We start from the raw sequence: 14125 nt of genomic DNA, 5'->3' as shown, positions 1-14125 counted from the left end.
GGGCCCGAATAAGGTCTGCCCTTTGAAAGGTATATTAAGTAATTTAGACTTAGAAGTAACGTCAGCTGACCAGGATTTTAGCCACAGTGCTCTGCGCGCCTGAATGGCGAATCCGGAATTCTTAGCCGTAAGTTTAGTTAAATGTACTACGGCATCTGAAATAAATGAGTTAGCTAACTTAAGAGCTTTAAGCTTGTGTGTAATCTCATCTAATGGAGCTGATTCAAGTGTCTCTTCCAGAGACTCAAACCAAAATGCTGCTGCAGCCGTGACAGGCGCAATGCATGCAAGGGGTTGCAATATAAAACCTTGTTGAACAAACATTTTCTTAAGGTAACCCTCTAACTTTTTATCCATTGGATCTGAAAAGGCACAGCTATCCTCCACCGGGATAGTGGTACGCTTAGCTAAAGTAGAAACTGCTCCCTCCACCTTAGGGACCGTTTGCCATAAGTCCCGAGTGGTGGTGTCTATTGGAAACATCTTTCTAAATATCGGAGGGGGTGAGAACGGCACACGGGGTCTATCCCACTCCTTAGTAACAATTTCAGTAAGTCTCTTAGGTATAGGAAAAACGTCAGTACTCGACGGTACCGCAAAATATTTATCCAACCTACACATTTTCTCTGGTATTGCAACTGTGTTACAATCATTCAGAGCCGCTAACACCTCCCCTAGTAATACACGGAGGTTTTCCAGCTTAAATTTAAAATTTGAAATATCTGAATCCAATCTGTTTGGATCAGAACCGTCAGCCGCAGAATGAAGCTCTCCGTCCTCATGTTCTGCAAGTTGTGACGCAGTATCTGACATGGCCCTAACATTATCAGCGCACTCTGTTCTCATCCCAGAGTGATCACGCTTACCTCTTAGTTCTGGTAATTTAGCCAAAACTTCAGTCATAACAGTAGCCATATCCTGTAATGTGATTTGTAATGGCCGCCCAGATGTACTCGGCGCCACAATATCACGCACCTCCCGAGCGGGAGATGCAGGTACTGACACGTGAGGCGAGTTAGTCAGCATAACTCTCCCCTCGTTGTTTGGTGAAATATGTTCAATTTTTACAGATTGACTCTTATTTAAAGTAGCATCAATGCAGTTAGTACATAAATTTCTATTGGGCTCCACTTTGGCATTAGCACATATAGCACAGATGTCTTCCTCTGAATCAGACATGTTTAACACACTAGCAAATAAACTAGTAACTTGGAAATACTTTTCAAGTAATTTACTATAATAAGAAAACGTACTGTGCCTATAAGAAGCACAGAAAGAGTTATGACAGTTGAAAGTTAATAAACTGAAAGGTTATAGCATCAAATCTTTGTAAAAAATACAATTTTAGCAAAGGCTTGTTCCCATTAGCAAAGGATAACTAACTCTGATAGCAGAAAAAAAAGTTACAGAAATAAACGTTTTTTATCACAGTCAACTACAATCTCACAGCTCTGCTGTGAGTGATTACCTCCCTCAAAACAAGTTTTGAAGACCCCTGAGTTCTGTAGAGATGAACCGGATCATGCAGGAAGTACAGTGAGCTTCTGACTGAATTTTTTGATGCGTAGCAAAAGCGCCAAAAACGGCCCCTCCCCCTCACACACAACAGTGAGAGAGATCAGTAAACTGTCATAAATTAAATAAAACAACTGCCAAGTGGAAAAAAATAGTGCCCAAAATATTTTATTCACCCAGTACCTCAGAAAATGAAACGATTTTACATGCCAGCAAAAAACGTTTAACATAAATTAAGTGTTATTAAAAAGCCTGTTGCTAGTCCCTGCAAATTAGGCTAAAGTCTTATGCACACAGTATAATTCCAGTGAAGTGCCATTCCCCAGAATACTGAAGTGTAAAATATACATACATGACAGCCTGATACCAGTTGCTGCTACTGCATTTAAGGCTGAGTTTACATTATATCGGTATGGCAGAATTTTCTCATCAATTCCATTGTCAGAAAATAATAAGCTGCTACATACCTCTTTGCAGATTAATCTGCCCGCTGTCCCCTGATCTGAAGTTTACCTCTCCTCAGATGGCCGAGAAACAGCAATATGATCTTAACTACGCCGGCTAAAATCATAGTAAAAACTCAGGTAGATTCTTCTTCAAATTCTACCAGAGAAGGAATAACACACTCCGGTGCTATTATAAAATAACAAACTTTTGATTGAAGGTATAAAACTAAGTATAATCACCATAGTCCTCTCACACATCCTATCTAGTCGTTGGGTGCAAGAGAATGACTGGAGGTGACGTAGAGGGGAGGAGCTATATGGCAGCTCTGCTGGGTGAATCCTCTTGCACTTCCTGTTGGGGAGGAGCAATATCCCAGAAGTAATGATGACCCGTGGACTGATCACACTTAACAGGAGAAATTGGCTTAGCAGAACAACGGATTTCAGATTTGGAAGATAGGGACATAGAGAAAGATAAAGACCTAGTATATATCCAGAAACAAGTTAAATTTTTAACTGACAAGGTCGAGGACCTAGAAAACAGATCCAGGAGAAACAATGTAAGAGTGATTGGAGTTTCTGAAGCACTATCTGATAAAGAGCTAGTCCACTTTGCTTCAATTGAACTACCTTCCTTATTAAATATCTTTGAGTCAGCTCATACTTTTACAGTAGAAAGAGCACATAGGATAGGTAGGTTAAGAGATCAAGAAGATGGTAAGAATAGACCTAGACCAATAATTATTAAATACTTAAACTTCCAAGAAAAAGTTAAGATCCTACAAGCATACAGAGCGCAGAAAGAAGTATTCTATCAAAGCAAGAAAATATTAATCTTTCAAGATTTTGTATTTGAAACCTCTAATAAGAGGAAGCTTTGTGCCCCCATTTGTTCACGCCTGATTCAGGAAGGAAGAGTAGTCAGGTTACTATAGCCTGCCAGAATCAGTATACAGACTAAAGAAGGATTCAGGATTTTTGAGAACCCTCAGGATTTGGAAAGCTTCTTAAGAATTGAGCAAAGATAAAATGAGAGATAGTTCTAAAATCTGTATTATGAGCAGTCATGTTTTGCTAAAACTTTATGGTGTATGGTTGCTAATAAGCAGATGTGTGTGGGGGCCTTTTTTTTTTTTCCCTCCTTTTATTCTTGCTATATCTCTCTGTAGGAATTAGAAAATAAAATATACGTATAGTGGAGGAATGTAAGTTAGGCTCATGGAACGTTGGAGGGTTTACCTCTCCGGTTAAAAGGAAAGCAATATTACAACATTTAAATAAGCTTAAAATCGACATTGGTCTATTACAAGAGACTCACTTAATGAGTTAGAAAGTCAAAAACTTAAATGGGGATGGGTGGGTGAAGTAATCTACTCGGCTGGGGTACAGCGGAAGAGAGGGGTAGCTATAGTTTTTAGGAAATTGATCAACAAGGGAGATATATTATACTTGAGATAGAAATAGGTTCAAAAAGAATCATACTATGCAATGTATATGGCCCGAACATAAAGAAAACTGGGTTTTGGGAGTTTTTGCAGATAAAATTATTAAACTATAACCAAAATATAATTATGGGGGGCAATCTGAACTTAGTAGCTTCTTATGCTTTAGATAGGAACCAGCTAGGGAAAGAGGTCTTAACAGGCTACAAAGATAACAAAATCTTTAAGAAATTTTGTTTTAATTTAGGTATACTAGATATCTGGAGAAATACACATCCAGATAGTAAAGAATTTACATGTCTATCTAAAGTTTACAAATCTTTATCACAAATTGATATGTTTTTAATTAGCGACAAACTATTCTCTCTAACAAAAAAGGTAGAAATCATGCCAATTACCATTTCAGACCACGCCCCAATTATTCTTTCTCTTGATTATGAATCCAAAACCAGGAAATTATAGATTACATTTTCCAACATACTTATATAATAACTTAAGATTTTTGAGTGAGAAATGGAGTATCTATTATAACAAGAATATAGGCTCAGTATCCAACATAGAAATTATATGGCAAGCTTTTAAAGCAGTAATAAGGGGAGAGATACTTGCGTATGTAATTAAAGTAAAAAAGAAAAATGACTCTTATTGGATTCAGCTTTCCAAACAGATTATTAATAAATACCAAAAATATGTTTTAGTTAACAACAAAGTTAATTGGCGGAATTATTTAGAAGCTAAAAAACAAATAGATAATTGGTATATCTTAAAAGAAACACAGCAGGAGTTAAAGAGGAATAGTAACTATATGCAATTTGGGAATAAGAGAGGGAAAATTTTTGGCCAGACTGGTAAGTACACGTAAAACAAATAGCTCCATACCTCTAATCAAGTCTAAACATAGATCATGTACTCTCCCTCAAGACATCTTAGAGGAATTTTTGCAATATTTTAAACGATTATATCAGGACCAACCTATAGATAAATTAAAGAAGGATCACTTTTGGGACAGGGTTAAGCTACCCCAAATAGCCAAAGAAGAGCTGGATTTTCTGAACTCCCCAATCACGGAAGAGGAGATTAAAAACTCTATTACCAATTTAAAGTTAAATAAAACGTCAGGCCCGGATGATCTTCCAGGGGAACTTTATAAAATTCTCGCAGATAAGATTACCCCTATTCTATGTAAGGTTTCTAATTGTTTTTTTCAGGAAAATCAAATACCCTCTAAATGTTTTGCAGAATCCAGGATAATCTTAATCTATAAACAAGGCAAAAATAGAGAAGCATTGGAGTCTTATAGGCCCATTTCTCTGTTGAATGTCGACTACAAAATTCTAACTCACATATTAGCAAATAGATTACAAAAGGTGATCAGTGAACTGATCCACCCAGATCAAACGGGTTTTATTAAAGGAAGAACACTTGTTAAATCTCTAAGGAAACTAGAGTTAGCAATTAATTATTGTGAACTAATGAAGGAAAGAGGAATAGAGTTAACAGAAGACGCTGCGGTTATCTCAATAGATACACAAAAAGCGTTTGATACATTATTATGGGATCATATGTTTACGACTATTACCAATTTTGGTATTGTGGGTACATTTTCTCAAATTATTGCTCTTTTGTACTCTAATCCGGGGGCGTCTTTAAGTGTTAATTTCTTAACATCAGATCAGTTCATTCTTCACAGTGGGACAAGACAAGGGTGCCCACTATCCCCGCTGCTTTTTAACTTGGCTTTAGAGCCTCTAGCAATATTTTTTAGGCAAAATCTGCTAGGAATTAATATTGAAGGTCATAGAATAATTCAAGCTATCTATGCGGATGATCTTCTTCTTTTTGTTCAAAATCTCAAGTATAATTTACCTATAATTATGGAGGCTCTAGAAACCTTTCATGCCTTCTCTGGTTTTGCGATTAATAAAGAAAAATCTGAACTCATGTGGCTTATTAAACTAAAAAGCTCTCCAACAATTCCCTTTAAAGAGGCTAAAGACTATATTACATATCTAGGGATAAGATTTGCATCTAATTCTAAAAGATGGTATAATTTAAATTTCTTACCAGCCATTGCTTCATTCAAGGAGGATTTAGAGAGATGGAGGAATCTGCCCTTATCTCTTGCAGGTCGTATTCACTTAATAAAAATGGTTTCCCTTCCAAAATGTATCTATATTTTTCAAGCCTTACCATTGTTACTATTAAGGAAGGACCGAGTGTTAATTAATAAATTAATAACACAATTTATTTGGAGCAACAAAAAAACCAGGATTGCGCTCAAACGTCTATGCGCAAGGAAAGAGGCTGTAGGTATGGCTTTACCTGATTTTGAACTATATAATTTAGTATCTAACCTAAAATTTGACTGGGACTGGTTGACCGATAAGGGTCACTTTACCTTCTCTAAAATTGAAGGAGCTTTAGTAGCCCCTTTTGCTCTTAAAGCATTGCTGCATATGCCCCCGAATCGAATCCCCAAAGCTATAAAAAGGATGTTAGTTATAGATCAACCAATAGGGGCTTGGCGTCATTTCTGCTCTAAGATAGGGATCAACTATAGAGGATCGCCCTTTTTAACAATCAGAGGCAATCCAGAATTTGAGGAAGGATATGATTCTGCCAGATTTAATGCCTGGTCAGATTTAGGGATAAACTACATCTCGCAGTTGCTCAAAAGAGAAGATAACTCTATTAAAACCTTTGATGATTGTAAATCAGAATATAACATGCCAAACCGCCTCTTCTTCTCTTATCTACAAATTCGGCACTATGTTGAACAATGCAAGAAAATAAAAGCAATAGACTGGGACAATGATATACTTAAGCAGATAATCAGTATTTTCCAAATAGGGAAATTCTCCATTTCATATTCATATCACGCTTTATTAGCATCCCAAGAATAAAGCAATGCAAGATTTTTAGAACTAAAATGGGATCCACTTTGCAGAACTCAGATAGAACTAGAGTTAATGAAGAACTCAGGAGACAGGGTGGCAAAGCCGATGAAAGGAGAATATTTTAGGGAACAACAGTTAAAGATCCTCTACCAGTGCTACTATACACCTGGGTGGCAAGCCTGATGGGATAAAGTCAGTGAAAAGATAGTTTGTAGTAAATGTAAATTCTTTGCAGCAGATATGATCCACCTCTTTTTGCTCTGTCCAGTAATACAAAGATTCTGGGGGAAAATTTCATTCTGGGCTACTAAGACTCTGAATCAATATTTTCAGGTAAACAAATTCGTAGTATTCTTTCTGGTAACCCAGGAGGAAGCCGGGTCTAATTATTTACTAATAAACACAGCAGTTCTGATTGGTAGAAAACTTATATTGAAACATTGGAAGTCTAACAAAGAACCCAAATTTTCTGAATTTAAAAATGGGTTAATATACCAGATGTTTTTAGAACAAGCTTCAGTCCAGACACAGATAGATAATAATATTAAATTATTCATGAATAAGTGGGGGATATTCATTAAGTCATTGGAACAGGAAACTCAAAAATTGGTCTTTCAACCTTTCAAGAACTCTCTGTACATATTAGAAGCAAATTTAACAGGAGAGTGGCAGTATATATGAGAGGTTATGTGTGACTTTGGTAAGACGGAGGCGGGGGGGATGTTGTGTTTTTTTTTTTTTTCTGTTGATTGGGGTGCTGGGTTTATTAGTTTGTTATATGTTTAGTTAGGTTGTGTTAATTTATAAAAAAGAAAATCCCAGCATTGTGGTACAAATGAGCACTTCTGTTAGAAAGTTCTTTGTCCATACAAGTTTTTTATAGTTCTAAATATAATCGGGAACAGCATATTTTACTGTATCTAATGGAGTATGTCATCAAATTACTCTGTATCATTATTTCTATGTTACATTATCGCACCCTGCGAGGTGTCGTGGATCTGTAATTTGTTATTGTACCATATGCTGGTTATAAATAAATTATAAAAAAAAAAGAATCTTTTTCAGCTATGAGATGTCATTCTTACAAGGGCAGCTGTTCTACAAGAGTAAGAATCCATCACTTCATGCCAGCCCCTGGCACAGATCTTGAAACTAGGAAAGTATTCAATTCTGTTTTTCTCCTTTTTATTTTAAAACACTGTTTGCGTGTGTAATTTTATTTGTAACAACTTTTTATTAATAATGCATTGTGCATAATATTTTTGGCATAATAAATAATTCCTTTATTAAGTTTGGCCTTTGTCTAATAATTGAACCACGTTACTGAAAGAGACTGGAATATTAGAACTGTATAATTTAGGTTATTTTCTGCTAAATTGTATTTAGAGAGTTAATGTGTAAAGTGTGGGTTTTTTCTTAGGATTTTCCCTTTAATAAATTTTAAGTGGTGGCAGTATTGGAGCTATAGGATTGTTGGTTTAGTGTGGGTGGCATTAAAAGGGAGTTTAGGGCATTTCTGTTACGTCTAGTACAGACTAGGGAGTGTGGTTAACCCTTGCACCCACTAAACTGAATCACAAGCTTGCCTGGTGTGGCTAGATTGTGACCTATTGGTGACAGTAAAAGGGGGCTGATAACTCTTTCTGTGCCAAATAAGTGACTGGCGCAGGGTTGGATAACCTTGGTTCGTCACACCTTCACTAGCACATAGAGCAGCACAGTGTGCATTAACTCTTCACTAGCACAGAGAGAAGAACAGTGGGTATTAACCCCTTCACTAGCACAGAGAGCAGCACAGTGTGTATTAACTCTTCACTAGCACAGATAGCAGTACAGTGGGTATTAACCCTTCTCTAGCACAGATAGATGCACAGTGTCTATTAACCCTTCACTAGCACAGATATCTACACTGTGTAATAATCCCTCACTAACACCAAGAGAAGAATAGCATTTAGTATCCCATTGCCTGGCACAAGCAGATGAACATGCATTAAAAAAACAACATTTATAACAATGACTAGTCCTAAAGCCCATGCACACGGGCCATTTTTTGTAGTACAGCGGTCCCACCCCTTGCTCTCTCTCTCCCCCTCTCTTTTGCGCTCTCTCTCCCCCCTCTCTTTTGCTCTCTCTCCCCATCTCTTGAGGAATTTAAACTTTAGTAACTATATAAATGGATTTCATTAGCTATCACCATCTGCTCCCAAATCCTGATGCCATTAAACTTTTTAGGACATTATCCAATACTTTTAAATCCCCTTTTAATTGACTGTGACTCGAATCATGTGACTAGGCTTTGCAACCCCTCTGGTACTCACTTTCAACCTTCTTTTAAAGATTCTTTCCACTGGAATCACCCTGCATGCAAAATGTAACAGGCCCAGTAATTTCTGCATATCCCTAAGTGATACCTTTTTTTTATCAATCACCTGCCTTATGTCCTCCCTCATCTTCACAACCTTATCTTGGGGTAATCTGCACTGCTGATTCACTGAATCAATCTATATGCCTAGAAAGGATAGCTTAGAACAGGGACCCTCTGATTTGTCATCTGCCACTGGAACCCCCATCTCCAAAAAACGTTTTCAGCAGTACATTAAGAACTCTATCACTATCTATCTCAGCCAGAATTAGTCTTATTAAGACAATTGTCTTTCCGCAACTGTTGTATCCACTACAGAATCTTCCGCTTATCCTTAAAAAATCGGATATAAATAAAATAAATGTTATGTTTGCTAAATTCATTTGGCATGGTAGGAAGGCGTGTATTTCCATTGATAAGCTTACACAAAAACGTAGTGTTGCTGGACTTGCCCTACCTAATATCAACTTTTATAATTTGGCTGCTTTAGTTAAAATTGCAATAGACTGGTTAGCAGAAACTAACTGGTTCTCTTCAAATGAAATTGAAAGTCCAATGATCTATCCTTTTTCGTTAAAAACTATCTTACATAATCCACCGAGCAAAATCCCTGGTGTTGTTACTGGTTTAATTACCATCAACAACATAGTGAAAGCCTGGCATAAATTCTGTGCCCTGATTGGGATAAATCACACCTTCTCTGAATATCTACCTATAATAGGCAATGTAGAATTTGCCCCTGGAAACACTCAGAAAATATTCAAGATATGGGAAGAAAAGGGATTGAAATACTTATACCAATTGCTTTCAGGTACAGGGCAGATTTCGGCTTTTGAACAGCTTAGAAAGCAATTTGATCTTCCGAGAAATAGTTTATTTGCTTATTTTCAAGTTCGTCACTTTATGGATTGTAGGGACTCGATTTTGGACAATGGTGGCTCATGGTCAGATATTAGAATATGTATTCAAAAATCTGTGGGGGGAACCTTGTCTATATCATTGATATATAACATTATGCTGGCTAAACAGAGTCAAAAATTTTTGGATAAAATTTGTAATACATGGTTACCTCATTTTTCTGATATGAACCATGAGAAGATTAAGACAAGTTTCTCAGTCCTGGACAAATGTAGGGTTTCAATAAATTGGAAAGAATCCCATATGAAAATACTTAACAATTATTATCTCACTCCCGCTAGATTGAAAAGAATGTTTGTAGCACAATCATTTTTGTGCCCACGTTGTTCATATGTAAATGCAGACATTTCACATGTTTGGTTCCTGTCCAAAAATCTATCAATTTTGGAATAAGGTCTCCCACTGGTTTAACAAAAACTATGGGACTAATGTCTCTATAGGGCTGGAAGAGATTATATTTCTTGAGGTTCAAATAGATAATCAAAATTCTTACAGAAACATACTAAACACAGTAATTTTATTGTCCAGGCATTTAATTTTGAAAGCTTGGAAGAGTACAATAGCTCCTAGCTTCTCGCTTTTTACTAAAGAGATACAGAACCAAATTATTTTTGAATCATTTCATACACAACTATTAGGGGAACAAAAAATTAAAAAATTCTTAGTAGGATGGCTCCCCATAATTAAAACTTACCCTCCTCAAATCCAAAAACGTATACTGAACCCTTTCTTGAGCTCTAATAGTTTTGCTGAATTAGTGCTATTAAATGAATTCCCGGCATCGTGGATTTCGTTATATAGAGAAATATATTAGTGGTCATAAGCTCAGTAAATTAATTTTGCATGTTGAGTAATAAGATACAATTGGGAGTTAACATTAAGGGAGACAGGGGGCGGGGATTTTTTTTTTTTTTTTTTTTTGTCCTCTTTCTCTGTTTTTTAAAAAATGATACCAGGAATGGTATTTATGGTTATTCTGATGCTTAGAATTATATTGTATAGAATAATGACAAAAGTTAAGATAATGGCTACCCAGCTAGGTAGACTGTTATAATTTTTGTTTATTTTATTTCTTGTTTTTCTTCTTGTCTTTTTTTTTTTTTTTTCTGCTGAGGTGGAGCTGTGTCTCCATGGAAGTTGCAATATGATGAGGAGCTGCGTCTCCATAATATATTATTTCTTTTGTTTTTTTGTTTTTTCCTTTTTTTGTGGATTGACTTGTTTTATTTTTTATGTTATTTGAAAAAAAACTGATAAATAAATATTTTAAAAAAAACAAAACAAAGAACTCTATCACATTATCCTGTACACTTTCTACCTACTGTCATGAAGTCATCAAAGTAATGCACAATACTACTTTCACCTGCCCTTCTCTCTACCAGCTAATGCAAAAAAGTGCTGGACATTTAAAAATACGCACAAGATATAGCACACCCCATAGGCAGATATTTGTCGATATAGAACATGCCCTCAAATTTGCATCAAATCAAAACCAAACGTTTTGGCTTTATAGGTAGTAATCTGAATGCAGATTCTATATCGACTTTTGCTAAATCAGCACCCAGCCTGCCAACCTAACCAAATTTACTGCCTGGTCAAATGACTGGTTGGATACTGATGCATCCTCCCTACTGATTGCATCATTTACTGACTGACCCTTGGGGCAGGATAATTGCTGAATTGTTCAGAATTTACCGGCCTTCTTTTTGGTCACCTCTCCCAAAGATGATATAATCAAATTCTTTAGCTATTTGTCATTAAAGGGGCCTGCTATCCTTCCTAAGGCTACTTCTTTCCCCAGTTTTTCTCTCAAAACTTCCGGTAATTTGTAAGAACCCCCCATATGCTGTGTAACAATCAGCAATCAAATGCAAATACCTCATCAACCCTTTCGTGTGTTGTGGATGAGCCTCTAAAAAATACTCTGCATAGATAGCAAAACCTTTAACCCATTCAGGGCCTTCTAATAGTGTATATAACCACTGAAAAGGCCAAGGAAGAACCATAGGGTCAAACAAGTAGATGACACAGTTGGTTGCAGGTAACGATTGCAGCAACCATAGGTAAACGTGTCACAAGGCCTCAGCATGTCCAGTTGTAGTCCAGCAGATCAATTCAGAAGAGCCCAAGTGCAAATCAAAAGAATTCCATCCAGACACCAAGAAAAGAGAGAGATAGGAGTATCCTAGAAAATTAAAATAAAGTATAAGTATACAATATTGATATCAAATTATTCTATATGTCAGTCAAATTGAATTAGGAAGCCTAGTTGTTCCAAGTGAAACTGAATAAGCAGAATATAAAGGTACATAACGTTTTTGTTGTGAATTAAGATGTTCCAGGGTTGTAAAGTTGTCTAACTAATTTTTTGTTTAAATGCTTTTGATAACAAACACAACCACACATAAAAATAAACATAACAATTTGAACAATAGTTAAAACAATAACAGGGTGTAACATAATATTAAAAAAATTGAGAAGCTGTACTACTATATCCAAATACAGATTCCCACCAAGATATATTTGCATCCTGTAAAACACTAGAAGTAGCTGATTTTAAAATTCCTTGTTCGTGTTCAACAGTAATTTTAGTATCTACAGAAACAGGTTTTAGATTTTGTAACAAGGAAGAAATTATAGTAGAATCAGTTAACCATTTCTTCATTTGTGATCCCATACCCAAAGGTAAATTATAAACAGAAAAAATCATAACATGGTCCCATGTTAAATTTAAAGTAATATTAAGAGTTTGGGACATGGTAAAATTCCAATTACATGATGCAATATAATTAAGTGGAATAGTATTACACCAGGTAATAAATGAGAACTAGCAAATACATTATCCTGTGTTTGGAATATAATAGTATCAGAATTAAATAAATGAAAACAAACTGTGTCAGATCCTAAATAAAATACCGGTCTAAGTAAATCAAAATGACTTTGTAAGGTAAAAGACTTTTGATTTTTCCAACATGTTTCATTAGTTGTATGGACTTGTGAAAGGGAACAGATAAACGAATTTGCATTGGAATGACACAATGATACATCAACAAGTGTCCATTTTGACTTATCAATGTTATGCGACACCCACTGATGTGACAATACCGGAAACAGTAATGAACCATTAGCAGGAAGACCAATTGTCGCTAAGCGATAAATAATAGTATCTTTACCAGACCAAGGAATTAATGTATGAATCATACAAAATTCAGTGGTGCAGTTAGATAAAATTACTTCCCACCAAAAAAGATGTGTCATGGCAAAATCAGTGACTGACTTAGATGCAGCTAAACTCAAAGAAGCTGGCCATTTTCCAGACCATAAACTTTGAAGTTGAATCTTTAAGTCAGTAGATAGATCAGATAGTACTTGAGAGCATAACATAGCCCAGGCTGTTTCACGTGTGAAATTATATAATTAATTTACTAAAACATTAAATTTATCTTTAATAATATTAGTAATATCCACCATAACATAAGTTTGATGTTGCTGGAGATTAGCAATATTTTTGTTAATTCCATATTGAGTATCTAAGCCTGTAGCTGTATGAGGCAAGATTTGCTAATTTATATCTTAATATTTCTGAATTTATTTGTGCAGTAGAGTCAATCATACTACCATATGCTCCCAAGCGAGTAGCAAGTACATATCGCCTAGGTCAATGATTAGATCGAAGAGTAACATTTTGCAGTAAACTTTCATGAAACCACCATTGGAATGATTTTTCTTTTACAGACACAAAGGGAGTGCAGTTGAATATTGTGTAGAAACCATCCACCTTGACAATTGAAGATGCCAAGTAACTAAACAATATTCAACATCATAAGCAACTTGTGTCGCAGAATCTAATCATACCTGAATAGGATCACCTTCATGAAAAGGTTTATGAAGTAGTAATATGTACAATTAAACTAATATGGACAGAAAATTGGGAAATACCATGGGCCATACATTGCCATAATCCTACAGAATCAAAAGGATTCAAATGTTTAACTAATAAAGTAGCAGGTAGGTAAGAAACATTAGAGACATATACTGTGCTACTTGTATCACAAGATAAAATATTATCTGACATAACCAAAGAAACTTGTTTATCATCATGTAGAATTCCTGCAGGAGAAGAAAGTAAATCAATACTGCATAGGAGACAGATGTTCACTCCTGTATGGGGTACGCCACCATATCCTGGAATAATAAGATGAGAAGCATTAATATACCATTCTTGTAAATAATCAAACTTTTTCACACTAGCAACAAAAAGTGCAACAAACTGAGGAGAAATAGAAGGATGGGAAATATGATAAATAGGTCTTGAAGGTGAAAGGACAAGACGGTTAAATTTTGATAAAATCAGAGTCATTAACCCCTTAATGACAGAGGACGTGCAGGGTACGTCCTCTGAAAAAAGACAGTTAATGCCTGAGGACGTACCCTGCACGTCTTCGGTCTGGAAAGCAGCTGGAAGCGATCCTGCTCACTTCCAGCTGCTTTCCGGTTATTGCAGTGATGCCTTGATATCGAGGCATCCTGCAATAACCCTGCATG

General features: G+C 35.9%; 1 protein-coding gene across 1 annotated transcript in view; it reads right to left on the bottom strand.

Moving 5' to 3' along the window:
• Positions 1 to 11990, bottom strand: part of LOC128659996 (oocyte zinc finger protein XlCOF6-like) — a 40868-nt gene extending 28878 nt beyond the window's left edge. The window contains exon 1 of the mRNA XM_053713589.1: positions 11459 to 11990. The gene's annotated coding sequence lies outside the window, so the exon portion shown is untranslated. The remainder of the gene's footprint in view (positions 1 to 11458) is intronic.
• Between the last annotated feature and the right edge of the window lie 2135 nt (positions 11991 to 14125).

This window comes from Bombina bombina, chromosome 5 (genome assembly GCF_027579735.1).
Source record: "Bombina bombina isolate aBomBom1 chromosome 5, aBomBom1.pri, whole genome shotgun sequence".
Lineage (NCBI taxonomy): Eukaryota > Metazoa > Chordata > Amphibia > Anura > Bombinatoridae > Bombina > Bombina bombina.
The sequence above is the reverse complement of the archived record's forward strand: the minus strand, read 5'-3'. Positions and strand labels throughout refer to the sequence as shown.